Genomic DNA, 10454 nt, shown 5'->3' on the forward strand with positions numbered 1-10454 from the left:
ACGGTATGACATATAGCCTGGGATAACTTGATCAAGAGGTGGTGCAGATCACGCTGCTGGAGTGGTGTCAGATCAAGGACCTATGCACCCTGCTACACAGTTCACAAATGTCGACGAAGATGTTTAGCACTGGCAATGTCATTCTCAGCGTGACAATTCTGGTCATCTACATGATGGAGCACACTGTAATTATTATTCGGAGTCAGGTGTTGGGACAAGAGGAAGGGGAGGAAGTACAGGAGGAGTCATATGCGGAAGGGATAACAAGATCTACGAGGTCCAGATGGTCAGCGGCACCTAGGCGGCAGTCATGGTGAGGGAGAGGGATTAACAAGGGCGCATAGTATCAGCAAAAAGTGTTGATGAAAGTGCAGGAGCCCATGAAGAAATGGAGGACGAACTGGCGATGGGCATGGAAGACTCAGCAGATGAGTGAGAGCTTGCTCACATTTCGGTTGTGCGAGGTTGTGGGTAGAGGGCAGAGGAAGGATGCACGATTCTCACCTCTCTGCCACCAACACACCAAGGACTTGGTCCTCCTGGATGCACAAGACACATGAGCGCCTTCTTGCTGCACTACCTACATAACCCTCGGATTGTATGAATTTGAAGTAATCCTGAATACTGGGTTGCCACACTGTTAGATCCCCGGTACAAGACAAAATTTGGCGAACTAATTCCTGCCATAGAAATAGACGCACGTATACAGGAGTATCTGCAGAATGTGGTACGCAATCTTAGATCTACTTTTCCACTAAACACCAGTGCTGCACAGAGTGAATCTCAACGCTTTGTCATGGATAGGAGGAAATGGTCTTTTACTTGTCCACATCGGAGGGACCGAGGGATGGCTGCTGTGCTGAGATGGCGTTGAGTACGGTGTCCCTGCACAGTTGCACTTTTGGTCATATCCCAAAATGAGTTGAAAAAGGACAGATGCTGTTGGAAAGGGGAACAGGTGTGTTGGAAAGGGGAAAAAAGTTTTGGTCCGTGGATTTGGTGGTTAAGCAACTGTAACATTTGCTGAAGAAACAACATCTGTTACAGTGGGACTGGCAGATTTGGATAAAGTGGTATATAATCTGTGACCGCTATATAACGAAAATTAATAAGAAAAGAAAGACAAAGGTATATATCCCCATCAGCAGTCAGTGTCCACCGTGCTCCCAGTTGGAAAAGGAGAGGTTGGCAACTTGAAGTTTTGGTGGAGGATACAGAGCTGTGTGGCTATGAAACTAATAGTAGCCTGAACCGAGTTAGACGCCATTCGGATCTGGAGACTGGGAGCCCTGTTAGCGTCACAGGGTCCACATGCCCACCCAGCCCAGGAACTCCCTGTTAACAACACAGGGGCCATTGAGTACGCTGACCGTGTGCGTAGGGGCCACACCTGTGGACAGCAGGTGCATCAGCAGCAGCAGGCCTGTTAATGCCACTGGGCTGCACAAGCAGGACTGTTAGGACAGGAGCTGGTCTTAACCGTTCTGCGTTACCAACTGTGGTGGTGGCCTGCATCCACCACCCTATCCCTGCCTACCTCTGGCCTAAAGCCGCAATGGGTTCAACACATGGAGGTGTGCTCTTTCGGAGCATAATAGAAGACTGCGCACCTCCTTGTTGGCTCCAGCCCCTTTTATAACCTGGGTCCGCCCCAAACCAGGGTGAACCACAATGCACCTCCTGGAGACAAAAGTAGAGTGACACGTCATGAGTGGCATAACTAGCGTCCTATTTGGAAACGCAACTTCAATGATGACCTCATGGCTGCCATGACCCAAACACCTCACCAGTCATCGTCTGACCATCAATAATGCGGTGACAAGTCATAGGTGTGGGCCTCTGCAAGCCATTTGGGAGGACACCTGATGCCCTGTGGTCTATATGGGACCCCCACATCAGTGCCAGGGCCAAAGAGTTCATTACCGGACCTAGTCTCTGATGCAGGAAGTGCCTGAGCATGCTCAGTAGCATGAAATGCAGTCTCTGAAAAAAGACTATCAGCTTTAGCATGGTGTCTAGGCACAAAACAGGACTTAGACCCGGCACGGAATGCAAGCACCTGTGCAAAGAGGCTTTTCACACTTAGTGTGGGAGCATGCGCTGTATCCCGAAAAGAAGACTTAGCGTCAGGAATAACACAGTCAGGCTGAGCATACTCACTACGCGAAACACTGTAATTAGGCTGCAGCTGGGGTACATCGGCACACGCTTGCGCACTCGCTGCCTCTCCACACTTAGACGTGGAGGGGAAATTTGTCTTGGAGATGCTGTCTATGAACAGAAGGAAAAGCTAAAGGAAGCCTGACATTCTATCCCTCCGAATTATGAAATGCAGCAATGAATTCCATGAGTTTGCTATAACATTAGCGTAGCAAAATGTGCATGAGGGTGTGATGTAGAGGTGCTAGAAATTGCTTGTCACAAGTGGGGCACTAATGGAATACAACAGCCAGTTTTATGATGCCACTAAATGGCAGTATTTTGTGCTATCATTATAGCTTATTAAAAACAGAGCAGGAGGTTGTCATGCAGAGGTGCTGCACATAGATTTGCAGTAGTGTGAATAGACAAAAGTACAATAGCCACGTTTAGGATACAACTAGGTACACTGAGTGTTTGCTAGTATAATGGCTGAGTTTAAAAAAGTTAGAGTGTGCAATGCAGGCAGACGTGCTGCAAATATCGTTCCAATACTGTGAATTGACAAAAGTACAATAGCCACGTTTAGGATACAACTAGGTACAGTGAGTGTTTGCTAGTATAATGGCTGAGTTTAAAAAAGTTTGAGTGTGCAATGCAGGCAGATGTGCTGCAAATAACGTTCCAATACTGTGAATTGACAAAAGTACAATAGCCACGTTTAGGATACAACTAGGTACACTGAGTGTTTGCTAGTATAATGGCTGAGTTTAAAAAAGTTAGAGTGTGCAATGCAGGCAGACGTGCTGCAAATATCGTTCCAATACTGTGAATAGACAAAAGTACAATAGCCACGTTTAGGATACAACTAGGTACACTGAGTGTTTGCTAGTATAATGGCTGAGTTTAAAAAAGTTTGAGTGTGCAATGCAGGCAGATGTGCTGCAAATAACGTTCCAATACTGTGAATTGACAAAAGTACAATAGCCACGTTTAGGATACAACTAGGTACACTGAGTGTTTGCTAGTATAATGGCTGAGTTTAAAAAAGTTAGAGTGTGCAATGCAGGCAGACGTGCTGCAAATATCGTTCCAATACTGTGAATAGACAAAAGTACAATAGCCACGTTTAGGATACAACTAGGTACACTGAGTGTTTGCTAGTATAATGGCTGAGTTTAAAAAAGTTTGAGTGTGCAATGCAGGCAGATGTGCTGCAAATAACGTTCCAATACTGTGAATTGACAAAAGTACAATAGCCACGTTTAGGATACAACTAGGTATAGTGAGTGTTTGCTAGTATAATGGCTGAGTTTAAAAAAGTTTGAGTGTGCAATGCAGGCAGATGTGCTGCAAATAACGTTCCAATACTGTGAATTGACAAAAGTACAATAGCCACGTTTAGGATACAACTAGGTACACTGAGTGTTTGCTAGTATAATGGCTGAGTTTAAAAAAGTTAGAGTGTGCAATGCAGGCAGACGTGCTGCAAATACCGTTCCAATACTGTGAATTGACAAAAGTACAATAGCCACGTTTAGAATACAACTAGGTACACTGAGTGTTTGCTAGTATAATGGCTGAGTTTAAAAAAGTTAGAGTGTGCAATGCAGGCAGACGTGCTGCAAATATCGTTCCAATACTGTGAATAGACAAAAGTACAATAGCCACGTTTAGGATACAACTAGGTACACTGAGTGTTTGCTAGTATAATGGCTGAGTTTAAAAAAGTTTGAGTGTGCAATGCAGGCAGACGTGCTGCAAATAACGTTCCAATACTGTGAATAGACAAAAGTACAATAGCCACGTTTAGGATACAACTAGGTACACTGAGTGTTTGCTAGTATAATGGCTGAGTTTAAAAAAGTTTGAGTGTGCAATGCAGGCAGATGTGCTGCAAATAACGTTCCAATACTGTGAATTGACAAAAGTACAATAGGTCACGTTTAGGATACAACTAGATACACTGAGTGTTTGCTAGTATAATGGCTGAGTTTAAAAAAGTTTGAGTGTGCAATGCAGGCAGATGTGCTGAAAATAACGTTCCAATACTGTGAATTGACAAAAGTACAATAGCCACGTTTAGGATACAACTAGGTACACTGAGTGTTTGCTAGTATAATGGCTGAGTTTAAAAAAGTTAGAGTGTGCAATGCAGGCAGACGTGCTGCAAATATCGTTCCAATACTGTGAATAGACAAAAGTACAATAGCCACGTTTAGGATACAACTAGGTACACTGAGTGTTTGCTAGTATAATGGCTGAGTTTAAAAAAGTTTAAGTATGCAATGCAGGCAGATGTGCTGCAAATAACGTTCCAATACTGTGAATTGACAAAAGTACAATAGCCACGTTTAGGATACAACTAGGTACACTGAGTGTTTGCTAGTATAATGGCTGAGTTTAAAAATGTTAGAGTGTGCAATGCAGGCAGACGTGCTGCAAATATCGTTCCAATACTGTGAATAGACAAAAGTACAATAGCCACGTTTAGGATACAACTAGGTACACTGAGTGTTTGCTAGTATAATGGCTGAGTTTAAAAAAGTTTGAGTGTGCAATGCAGGCAGACGTGCTGCAAATAACGTTCCAATACTGTGAATAGACAAAAGTACAATAGCCACGTTTAGGATACAACTAGGTACACTGAGTGTTTGCTAGTATAATGGCTGAGTTTAAAAAAGTTTGAGTGTGCAATGCAGGCAGATGTGCTGCAAATAACGTTCCAATACTGTGAATAGACAAAAGTACAATAGCCACGTTTAGGATACAACTAGGTACACTGAGTGTTTGCTAGTATAATGGCTGAGTTTAAAAAAGTTTGAGTGTGCAATGCAGGCAGATGTGCTGCAAATAACGTTCCAATACTGTGAATTGACAAAAGTACAATAGCCACGTTTAGGATACAACTAGGTACACTGAGTGTTTGCTAGTATAATGGCTGAGTTTAAAAAAGTTAGAGTGTGCAATGCAGGCAGACGTGCTGCAAATATCGTTCCAATACTGTGAATAGACAAAAGTACAATAGCCACGTTTAGGATACAACTAGGTACACTGAGTGTTTGCTAGTATAATGGCTGAGTTTAAAAAAGTTTAAGTGTGCAATGCAGGCAGATGTGCTGCAAATAACGTTCCAATACTGTGAATTGACAAAAGTACAATAGCCACGTTTAGGATACAACTAGGTACACTGAGTGTTTGCTAGTATAATGGCTGAGTTTAAAAAAGTTAGAGTGAGCAATGCAGGCAGACGTGCTGCAAATATCGTTCCAATACTGTGAATAGACAAAAGTACAATAGCCACGTTTAGGATACAACTAGGTACACTGAGTGTTTGCTAGTATAATGGCTGAGTTTAAAAAAGTTTGAGTGTGCAATGCAGGCAGACGTGCTGCAAATAACGTTCCAATACTGTGAATAGACAAAAGTACAATAGCCACGAATAGGATAAAACTAGGTACACTGAGTGTTTGCTAGTATAATGGCTGAGTTTAAAAAAGTTTGAGTGTGCAATGCAGGCAGACGTGCTGCAAATAACGTTCCAATACTGTGAATAGACAAAAGTACAATAGCCACATTTAGGATACAACTAGGTACACTGAGTGTTTGCTAGTATAATGGCTGAGTTTAAAAAAGTTTGAGTGTGCAATGCAGGCAGATGTGCTGCAAATAACGTTCCAATACTGTGAATAGACAAAAGTACAATAGCCACGTTTAGGATACAACTAGGTACACTGAGTGTTTGCTAGTATAATGGCTGAGTTTAAAAAAGTTTGAGTGTGCAATGCAGGCAGATGTGCTGCAAATAACGTTCCAATACTGTGAATTGACAAAAGTACAATAGCCACGTTTAGGATACCACTAGGTACACTGAGTGTTTGCTAGTATAATGGCTGAGTTTAAAAAAGTTAGAGTGTGCAATGCAGGCAGACATGCTGCAAATATGTTTACAATAGTGTGAATAGACAAAAGTACAATAGCCACGTTTAGGATGCCACTAGGTACACTGAGTGTTTGCTAGTATAATGGTTGAGTTTAAAAAAGTTTGAGTGTGCAATGCAGGCAGACGTGCTCTGCAAATGTCTTTGCACTAGTGGGACTATAGCAAAGTCCAATAGCCACGTTTAGGATGCCACTAGGTACACTGAGTGTTTGCTAGTAATATTGCTTAGTTTAAAAAAGTTTGAGTGTGCAATGCAGGCAGACATGCTGCAAATATGTTTACAATAGTGTGAATAGACAAAAGTACAATAGCCACGTTTAGGATGCCACTAGGTACACTGAGTGTTTGCTTGTATAATGGCTGAGTTTAAAAAAGTTTGAGTGTGCAATGAAGGCAGACGTGCTCTGCAAATGTCTTTGCACTAGTGGGACTATAGCAAAGTCCAATAGCCACGTTTAGGATGCCACTAGGTACACTGAGTGTTAGCTAGTAAAATTGCTTAGTTTAAAAAAGTTTGAGTGTGCAATGCAGGCAGACGTGCTCTGCAAATGTCTTTGCACTAGTGGGACTATAGCAAAGTCCAATAGCCACGTTTAGGATGCCACTAGGTACACTGAGTGTTTGCTAGTAAAATTGCTTAGTTTAAAAAAGTTTGAGTGTGCAATGCAGGCAGACGTGCTCTGCAAATGTCTTTGCACTAGTGGGACTATAGCAAAGTCCAATAGCCATGTTTAGAATGCCACTAGGTACACTGAGTGTTTGCTAGTAAAATTGCTTAGTTTAAAAAAGTTTGAGTGTGCAATGCAGGCAGACGTGCTCTGCAAATGTCTTTGCACTAGTGGGACTATAGCAAAGTCCAATAGCCACGTTTAGGATGCCACTAGGTACACTGAGTGTTTGCTAGTATAATGGCTTAGTTTAAAAAAGTTGGAGTGTGCAATGCAGGCAGACGTGCTCTGCAAATGTCTTTGCACTAGTGGGACTATAGCAAAGTCCAATAGCCACGTTTAGGATGCCACTAGGTACACTGAGTGTTTGCTAGTAAAATTGCTTAGTTTAAAAAAGTTGGAGTGTGCAATGCAGGCAGACGCGCTCTGCAAATGTCTTTGCACTAGTGGGACTATAGCAAAGTCCAATAGCCACAGATAGGATGCCACTAGGTACACTGAGTGTTTGCTAGTATAATGGCTTAGTTATGAGTTGGAGTGTGCAGAGGACAAGAGGGTACAGTGGCAGGATTTTGGTGCTCTGGGTAGTGGAATGGAAGCCTGCCTTTCTATTCCCTCCTAATGGTGAAATGCAGGGAGGAAATCCCTGACCTTGGCTGCACAGACGCTGGCGCTGTTTTCAGGACCTGTCACCTTAACTCTGACCCTGCTGGTTTGAGCCCTTAAAAGGACTGCTATAAAGTGCTCTCCCTATGCTGTCTAACGCTGTGTATGCAGCGCATACAGCTGTATCGGCTATAGGACTCAGAAGGACGGAGCTGCGACAGTGATGTCTGACACCAAAGACGCAGAAGGCAGATAATGCCGTCCTGGAAAAAAATGTCCGGTTTTATAATGCAGGGACATGTGACATGGACATCCTATCACACATGCCGTTGCTTCTCTGGCTCAAAGTCCACTTAGCTGTGTGTGTGTCTGGGATTGGCTGACATGCTGGCCCGCCCCACAAGACGCGCGCGCTTAGGGAAGGAAGACAAGAAAAAAAAAAAAAATGGCGATCGCCATTATACAAACAGCAGTGATCTGAAGGCGCTGTTCACGCACACTATACCCTGAAATGTCATAATAGTGTGATTCACAGAGTGACTTACACTATTACAGCAGAAACCAAGCTAGGATTTAGCTGTTTTTTTGCTGCTAGAACCGTTTTCGAACGTTTCTAGAACTATCGAGCTTTTGCAAAAAGCTCGAGTTCTAGTTCGATCTAGAACATGCCCCAAAATCACTCGAGCCTAGAACTGGAGAACCACGAACCACGAACCGCGCTCAACTCTACTGGGGATTGAACCCAGGACCTTCTGCGTGTGAAGTAGACGTGATGACCACTCCACTATGAAACCTGTGAAATCCTGCAAAGTAATGGCATTTAGAGACGAGTTTTGACCGCCAGGGGAAAAAAATAAAATAATTTGTAGTTCTGTTTGTGATGGAAGCCAAAACATACCGTCATTCGGCAACAATGCCGAGAACTTCATATATTGTAGTTGGATAGCGTAATATTTCAACACTAAGAACAGATTGGTTTCACTGGGGATTGAACCCAGCACTTTCTGCATGCTAAGCAGACGTGATGACCACTACACTATGAAACCTGACGAAAAGTTACTGTGTATTGGCTAGCAGAGAAGAATTGTGACTGACGGGGCCTTTTTATTGCTAAAGGAAAGTATTTTTTGTTAATGAAACATTTACAATTATTATTACATATTTTACCAGTTTTATTCCTACAAAGGGATTTTGCTTAAATTGAAGTTTATATTGAATGTGTTACTTTTTTCTCCATAGTTTGGTCTTTTGCTTTTGTATTTATGGGAACTATATATTTTGAAACAAATAGGATTTTTATAATATGGGATTATGTTTTCTGCTAAAATGGTCAATAAAAAAGAAACCCAAAATCGTAGTTCTCTTTGTGATGGAAGCCAAAATGTATTGTCATTTGGCAACGAAACCAAGAATTTCACATATTACAAGTCGATAGGAAATTACTTCAACACCAAAAACAGATTGGTTTCACTGGGGATTGAACCCAGGACTTTCTGCGTGTGAAGCAGACGTGATGACCACTACACTATGAAACCTTTGAAATCCTGCAAAATAATGGCAACTAGAGACGAGTTTTGACCGCCAGGGGAAAAAAAACAAATTCGTAGCTCTGTTGGTGATGGAAGCTAAAACATCCCGTTATTCAGCAACAAAGCCAAGAACTTTATATACTGCAGGTTGATAGGGGATTATTTCAACACCAAGAAAACATGGGTTTTACTGGGGATTGAACCCAGGACCTTCTGCGTGTAAAGCAGACGTGAATTCCACTACACTATGAAACCTTTGAAAGCCTGCAAAGTAATGGCAATTAGAGACGAGTTTTGACCGCCAGGGAAAAAAAACAAATTCGTAGCTCTGTTGGTGATGGAAGCTAAAACATCCCGTTATTCGGCAACAAAGCCAAGAACTTCATATATCGTAGATTAACTGAGTATTATTTCAACACCAAGAACAGATTGGTTTTACTGGGGATTGAACGCAGGACCTTCTGCGTGTTAAGCAGACGTGATGACCACTACACTATGAAACCTGATGATAAGTTACTGTGTATTCGCTAGCAGAGCAGAATTGTGACTGACGGGGCCTTTTTATTGCTGAAGGAAAGTATTTTTGGTTAATGAAACATTTACAAATATTATTACATATTTTACCAGTTTTATTCCTACAAAAGGATTTTGCTTAAATTGAAGTTTATATTGAATGTGTTACTTTTTTCTACATAGTTTGGTCTTTTGCTTTAGTATTTATGTAAACTATATATTTTGAAACAAATAGGATTTTTATAATATGGAATTATGTTTTCTGCTAAAATGGTTAATAAAAAAGAAACCCAAAATCGTAGTTCTCTTTGTGATGGAAGCCAAAATGTATTGTCATTTGGCAACGAAATCAAGAATTTCACATATTACAAGTCGATAGGAAATTACTTCAACACCAAAAACAGATTGGTTTCACTGGGGATTGAACCCAGGACCTTCTGCGTGTGAAGCAGGTGTGATGACCACTACACTATGAAACCTTTGAAATCCTGCAAAGTAATGGCAATTAGAGACGAGTTTTGACCGCCAGGGGAAAAAAAAACAAATTTGTAGCTCTGTTGGTGATGGAAGCTAAAACATCCCGTTATTCAGCAACAAAGCCAAGAACTTTATATACTGCAGGTTGATAGGGGATTATTTCAACACCAAGAACACATGGGTTTCACTGGGGATTGAACCCAGGACCTTCTGCGTGTAAAGCAGACGTGATGACCACTACACTATGAAACCTTTGAAAGCCTGCAAAGTAATGGCAATTAGAGACGAGTTTTGACCGCCAGGGAAAAAAAAAACAAATTCGTAGCTCTGTTGGGGATGGAAGCCAAAACATCCCATCATTCGGCAACAAAGCCAAGAACTTCATATATTGTAGTTTAATTGAGTATTATTTCAACACCAAGAACAGATTGGTTTTACTGGGGATTGAACGCAGGACCTTCTACGTGTTATGCAGATGTGATGACCACTACTCTATGAAACCTGATGGAAAGTTACTGTGTATTGGCTAGCAGAGCAGAATTGTGACTGACGGGGCCTTTTTATTGCTGAAGGAAAGTA

The 10454-nt window shown here is 41.9% G+C and overlaps 2 non-coding genes across 2 annotated transcripts; both read right to left on the minus strand.

Annotated features, from left to right (window-relative positions):
* Window positions 1–8329: 8329 nt before the first annotated feature.
* Window positions 8330–8402, minus strand: TRNAA-AGC (transfer RNA alanine (anticodon AGC)). The gene has a single exon. It is a non-coding gene; the product is annotated as a tRNA-Ala (tRNA).
* A 1652-nt stretch (window positions 8403–10054) lies between these two features.
* Window positions 10055–10127, minus strand: TRNAV-UAC (transfer RNA valine (anticodon UAC)). The gene has a single exon. It is a non-coding gene; the product is annotated as a tRNA-Val (tRNA).
* Window positions 10128–10454: the final 327 nt, after the last annotated feature.

The sequence above is a fragment of the Anomaloglossus baeobatrachus genome, chromosome 2 (genome assembly GCF_048569485.1).
Source record: "Anomaloglossus baeobatrachus isolate aAnoBae1 chromosome 2, aAnoBae1.hap1, whole genome shotgun sequence".
Lineage (NCBI taxonomy): Eukaryota > Metazoa > Chordata > Amphibia > Anura > Aromobatidae > Anomaloglossus > Anomaloglossus baeobatrachus.